This window comes from Notothenia rossii, assembly GCF_949606895.1.
Source record: "Notothenia rossii genome assembly, chromosome: 1".
Classification (NCBI taxonomy): domain Eukaryota; kingdom Metazoa; phylum Chordata; class Actinopteri; order Perciformes; family Nototheniidae; genus Notothenia; species Notothenia rossii.
In genome coordinates, this window is record NC_136912.1 from 5,143,702 (window position 1) to 5,149,912 (window position 6,211).

Below are 6,211 nucleotides of genomic sequence, written 5' to 3' on the forward strand. Positions count from 1 at the left end.
CATGGGAGCGGTGGAGATGAGGAGGTGTCGGCGTTCTGGCGATTTACTCGGAAAGCTCGGAAGGCTTCAGGGAGTCCCAGCAGCTTCTTCTGAGTCCCCAACTCCGGGGACTTCCGGAAGAAGAAGAAGTGACGTCAGCGGCTTCATTTGCCTAATCCACCCCCAGGGATTTATTATTATTATTCCGGTGTGAACGCGATCTGTACTACTTAGTTCTGATGAACTAAAGAGTTCTGATGAACTAAGTTCTCATGAACCTTTGTGGGAAAAGTACTCCGGTGTGAACGCGGCTATTGTTTGTTAAATCATTGAAAACGTGTTTGTTAGAACTTTATCACTTTTTTGTAACCAGAAAAAAGAGGGCTTCCAGGGACTCTGCTGAGCCTGAAGAGAGACCGGAACACACAGAAGAGGTGAGAATATTATTATAACAAATATTGTCTAGTTCTAACAAATCTGTTCTATTGATAATGTCTTGAAACGTCCTTAATCTTTTCTGTCATACAGCATGATGTTGATGAAGCAGGGATAATTTTTCCATCAAACCACATTTGAGTTTTATGTCCTGGCTGCAATCCTTTGAAAAACTATAAACCAAATAACATTCAAATGTACAGCTGATCCCAATGTCAGACAACAATATGTCCAAATGAGCAGTCACAGGTCAGGGTGCTCTGCTGTTTCACGAGTTGTCCTCCAGGTGTCAGTACTGGGTCCACTCTTGTTCATCATCTACCTCCTTCACCACGATGACCACTTTCACTGCTATGCCAACCTCTCAATGCCACAAACCTTCACTCCCACTAACCCAGTGTTTCTCAAAGTGGAGGGTGCAGAGGCATGACAGGGAGGGGGGGGGGGGGGACAAGAGACCAGGAGGAAACATTGTTATGACAAAAAACAAAATCATAATTTGAAAAATGATTAACTTGAAAATAATATGCTACAGTACAAGTACGTCTGGGTCTCTGTGTTTAGAACAAAGTGTTATAACTTATTGTTCTAGCAAAGGGATTGCACAATTGTATTAAGTATTTATTTTTTGAGCACACAGACTTGTGGACCATTTTTTTATTATCACTGTTCTAGCAAAGTGATTTTTCTTATTGTTTTTAAAGAAATGCTCACGCTCATATTGATGTATTTTAATAGATGTTAACTTGGCCCATTACGTGACTATTTGTCCAGGGGGGCCGACTTTTTTTTTTCTCCAAAAGGGGGGCCTGAAAGAAAACGTTTGAGAACCACTGCCCTAACCTAATCATTGATTGCTTCTCTGTACCTTTCTCCAGTCAAGTCAAAAGCCTTGGTGTCACCTTAGAACCACCCTCTCTTCTGCACCTACCTTAAGAAACATCACCCAGACTTCATTCTTCCACCTACACAACATTTCCAGACTCCCTCCATCCCTCTCTAGATTAAGTCTTAGTCCATGCATTTGTCCCATCCTGTATTGACTATTGCAAGGGTTCCCTCTCCGGTCTGTCCTCCAATCTCTTCCACAAGCTCCAAATCATTCAGAACTGGGATCATTACCCGCACAGAGTGCTCTGACCACATCATCCCCCTTCTCAAGCAGCTACACTGGCTCCCTCTTCAATACCAACATTGACTAATAAAACCTTCTGCTCACCTACAAAGCCCTCCACAGCCTCCCCACCAACCATCTCACTGACCTCTTTCACATGAGTATACCCCCTCCTGCTCCTTCCACTCATCCTCAGTTGATTATCTAACCATCCCCACTTATCACCAAACATTCTGTACGCTGTGATGAAATACTGCTGACCCTGTCCCCCTGATGTTTATTATTAAAAATATCTCTTTTTATGTTTGCCCTGTTTGTGTTTGGTTCAGGATTTGCTGTTTTTCTTATTCGATAATTTGTTTTATGCATTGAAAGGTGTCCTTGGTGTCCTACAAGGCACCTCCAAATAAAAAGTATTATTTTTTTGTATTGTCTAGTATGCCACCGTCCACTTTTCCAACAACCGAGCGAATCCTCTTTACTCCAACATGAGAGAAGCTCAACAACTCAGACAGACGGAGCAACAGGAAGTCACGGAGTACGCTGCCGTCAAGTTCAGCAGTGCTGCCCCGAGGTGAGCAGATCCTCACACAGGAACATTATTCATATATCGTTTAATTCCTTTTGCATTATTATTACCACTAAGAAATACATCATTGATCTCTCAGGACCAGAGGTCAGGACTCTGGAGAGGATCCAGCTGCATTGTACAGCACGGTCAACAAATCCAGATAAACACAGCAGGCGTTGCATTTGAAGGATGATACTTCAGTTTTTTGACAATCACATTCTATCTACACAGGGTGATGTGGATTTTTAAATACATTTCTCAGGTCGAACCTCTCCAAGAATGAGGCGATGAGTTTTCAGCCTAGTTTTTATTCATCTGAATGGCATGATTTCTACCACCAAAAAAAATTACAAAATGTAAAGATGCTGCAACAAGAGATCTGATCCCTAACTGCTGGCTTGTTGGGAAATGTGGATATTACTAAAGAGTTAAATAATGTACTGATAACAAACCATTTCCATTGTTTTGTACATTTATGAACTTTATTCAAATACTATTTGTTTACAATGTTCTTCTTCTTGTCTACACTGAAATATCAACAACTACTTGTTTGTGTTATTTTTTTATCCATTCCAAAATCAATGTTGTTTTTGAAAAGCACGTTGGGATATTGGAGAGGAACATGCGTTTGCTGATGTAGTTGCAGTTTCATTGTGCTGCCACTAGGTTTCAGTAAAGAGCCGTATTTCACTGATGGAAAACCATTACCAAGAGCCTGTACAGTACATTTATCTTTGGTGTGTGTACGGCCTTAATGTTCACACATTCTTATTCTGACATCTTTTTATGTAAATATAAAAGTTCCATTATCACCAATTAAAATAGTTAATTTCTTTGTTACTCTTTAAGTTCATAACCATCACAACTCATTGCATTTGTCTCTTTTGCTTTGTTGTTACACCTGTTATTCTGAACCTAGTCTTTTGTTCTGTACTTCATGTGTTTACCTTTCTCTCGTTCTGTATTGGTTTGAGTTAATCAATAAAGGTTGAATTTGCCATAACTCTTGTCCACACTAATGCTAATGATAGCATGAGTGTCACTAATCTGTCGTTTCAAAATAGAATAATTGCACGTGTTCGCTTAAAATAAAAACACTGGAAACAATATTAAACAAAACAAGCTGCAGTGATGAAAGTGCAGAGTTTGTGAGGATACATCAGAAGGTATAAAGAACACAGTGAAGGGAGACTCACACTGAGAGAGAGAAGTGTGTGAGTGAAAGAAGTAAGTGTGTGAGAGCAGTGTGTGAGTGAGTGAGTGTGTGACCACAGCACAGCCACAGTCCTGCTCTTCACAGACAGAAACACTGATAGCTAACCTTCAGCTTGTTGTAGTTTGGTTTCAGTTTGGCTTGAATGAATATTATAAAATGTAAAACCCAAGCTAAATCTCAATGAACAAATGTTGAGATGTGACTTTCTGTACACATTATGAAACTGTCCAGGCAGCTTCATAATAATATCAAGTGATGTTAATTTGCATTAGTAGTTTGTTTAATTTGCATTGTTGAGATTTATTCACAGAACATGGTTTTAGATCTTGAAGTTTGGCTGCTTTTATAATAAAGGAAGACATTAGGATGTGTGCTCTCTTGTCAGTGAGGAGAGGTGCTCTGTTTACCACAAACTGGTCTCTCTCTGCAGAACAACAAACCATGTAAAGCAATAATGTGAAGAGGAAGGAAGTGGTGTTTTAAACCCCCTGCTTTCTGTCACCTTTCTACCTTCAAGCCCACAGGGGGACGTTAAGGTTTGTGATAACTCCCTTTATTTTAATGTATAGAAGGTTTTACTTGTGTAAATCAATCTTCTTCTTTATTTTATTGTCACTGAAGCCACACGGAGACGAGAGGAGCAGCTATGAGTTTAACAGCGAGTGGATTTGTTGTCGTTATTCTCTCTATGCCAGGTAATGTACATCCACATATTTTGTTATCCACATTATATTTAGCTTTTCTAAACACTTTGACAATTTACAAAACATTCCATACAAGCATAGAGCAAAAATACACAGGCATATATTAGTGAACAAACAAGATGCAATTAAATTAATTTGGAGAAAATACAAAGAGACAACAGAAAGAAACGGAAATTAACCCAACAATCTACTTAATATTGAACTAAATAAACAAAACAAGCTTAACTCAACAGGGTCAATGAAATAACTAATCATAAACAGAAATTAATCGAACAGTCCACTATAACAATGTTTAAAATGTGGTCATGTAGTGTAATGCACACTGACACAAAGAGGCAATACAGACGATGCAAACCAAGAGCAACACCCGCCAGGCAGCAGTGTATCGCTGAAGCACAGACGTTGAGGAAAAACAGCCCTCTTTCTGTATTAGGCTTCCAGCGCAGGTGATGTTACGATAATAATACTACATTCATATTATTCAGGAAGGATGAGACAAGCAAAAAGCGTACCTACCGATCAGGCTAAGTTAAGACACACAGCAGGAGAGCTTTGTTCAACAGCGGCAGCAGACATGGGCTGCAGGATCCCTGCAAGGGTCTACAACCAGCAATAAACATTTAGTATGTATGGTACTTGTCATGCTAAGCATACAACAAACGGCAGCCACCACAAACCGGTGCCAGCGGAGAAAGCACGTAAACGGAACCCGGAAGTGGCCTTCGTGCCAAAGAGCAAGAGGGAGTAAGAGCGACACTGACCCCTCTTTAGAAAGGTTGCCCCGTGTTGATAGGGCTGAACAGTTTATCCTGCTACTTTGAGATAACGACGAACAAGAACATTTAAATGTGCCAAAACAATCAGTGTTACATTTTAAACTTTACATTGTTTCCGGGTCCTGATTCAGTTTCTGATGTTTCACTGTCCTCTACTGGGGGATCTTAAGTGTGACACATTCAGGCTTCATCACTCAGAGAGCTCCCTCCACTGTCTACTTTAAAGGGTCAGTTCACCCAAACTACTAAAGTACTGACGTCCTCTCTTACCTCCTGAACATGCAAATCACTCATAATAAAGTTTGCTGTATGTTGTGAGGTTGTTTTTCAAAAGTTAAAGTGTTTTAATAAATGTAAACATTGGACATATGTTTACAGTTAACTCAACTGATCTATCTAAACATCCAAAGTCATTGAAAATGTGTTTTTCATATCATTAAACACTGTGTGTCCAAATCCTACCAGTCCACTTGATAATGTGTGTGATGTGTGTGTTCATGTTGGGTTCACACTAACAGGCATGTGAGTTTCTCACGTCTCAGAGTTCTGCATTTCTCTGAAACAGAAGCAGCCTGACCGCAGAGAGAACAGAGAAGAAACAAACCAAGAGAAATGATATGGCATTTTCCATTCTCTCTAATAATTAATTTGGTTCTCTTCATCCTGTTCAGTCAAACTGCCTCGTGGGTTCACAGGTTAATGCATTCCTGTTCCTTCACACCTGCAGACTGTGTGACGTCCTCAGTGCTCAGAGTGATGAACTGTTTCACCCTTATCATTTTAAATCCTTTCTAATGCTTTTTTCAGGAGTCAGTAAAGGTAGCTAAACGGGTCTTTAACCAGAGTTTATTGAGTTTAAGAAAAGTGTATTGTTTGTTAAACAACCAAACTTTACTGTGCAGTGGGTGGTACTGGGGTTTGGCTCATCATGCATATTAATAATCTAAAGAGGAAGTCAATCTAGTCTCTTAACAGCCTGATATCCGTCTTCTGCTCATTGCTTCAGAGGAAAGGCATCTTTGAACACATGGTTCCTCCTTCACTGTGAGTAGAAACAGTTTATTGATGTAATGATTCTGTATACCTCCTGTGAACATTATTTAATCTGACATGTTTTATAGTCTCACAGAGATGAGAGGAGCAGCTATGAGTCTAACTGCAGCAGCGAGTGGATTAGTTGTCTTCCTGCTCTCTGTGTCAGGTACTGTACATCTACACTTACATTCATCACATGAACAGAGGGGATTCTGGGAAATGTGGGACTTGTAAAATCAGGTCATTTGTAGAAATAAGTGGATCAGGGTTGGATGAAATGCAAACTTTCCAGAAATATTCCAAATGTATGTTTTACATTACATGTTAGACTCTTTTATCCAAAGCGACTTAGATACTCAATACTGTGGGGAATCCCCACAG

The 6,211-nt window shown here is 39.8% G+C and overlaps 1 long non-coding RNA gene across 1 annotated transcript; it reads left to right on the plus strand.

Moving 5' to 3' along the window:
* The first annotated feature begins 212 nt into the window (after positions 1-212).
* Positions 213-3,247, plus strand: LOC307040883. The gene is made up of 3 exons (XR_013808625.1): positions 213-413; positions 1,966-2,102; positions 2,197-3,247. It is a non-coding gene; the product is annotated as an uncharacterized lncRNA (long non-coding RNA).
* Positions 3,248-6,211: the final 2,964 nt, after the last annotated feature.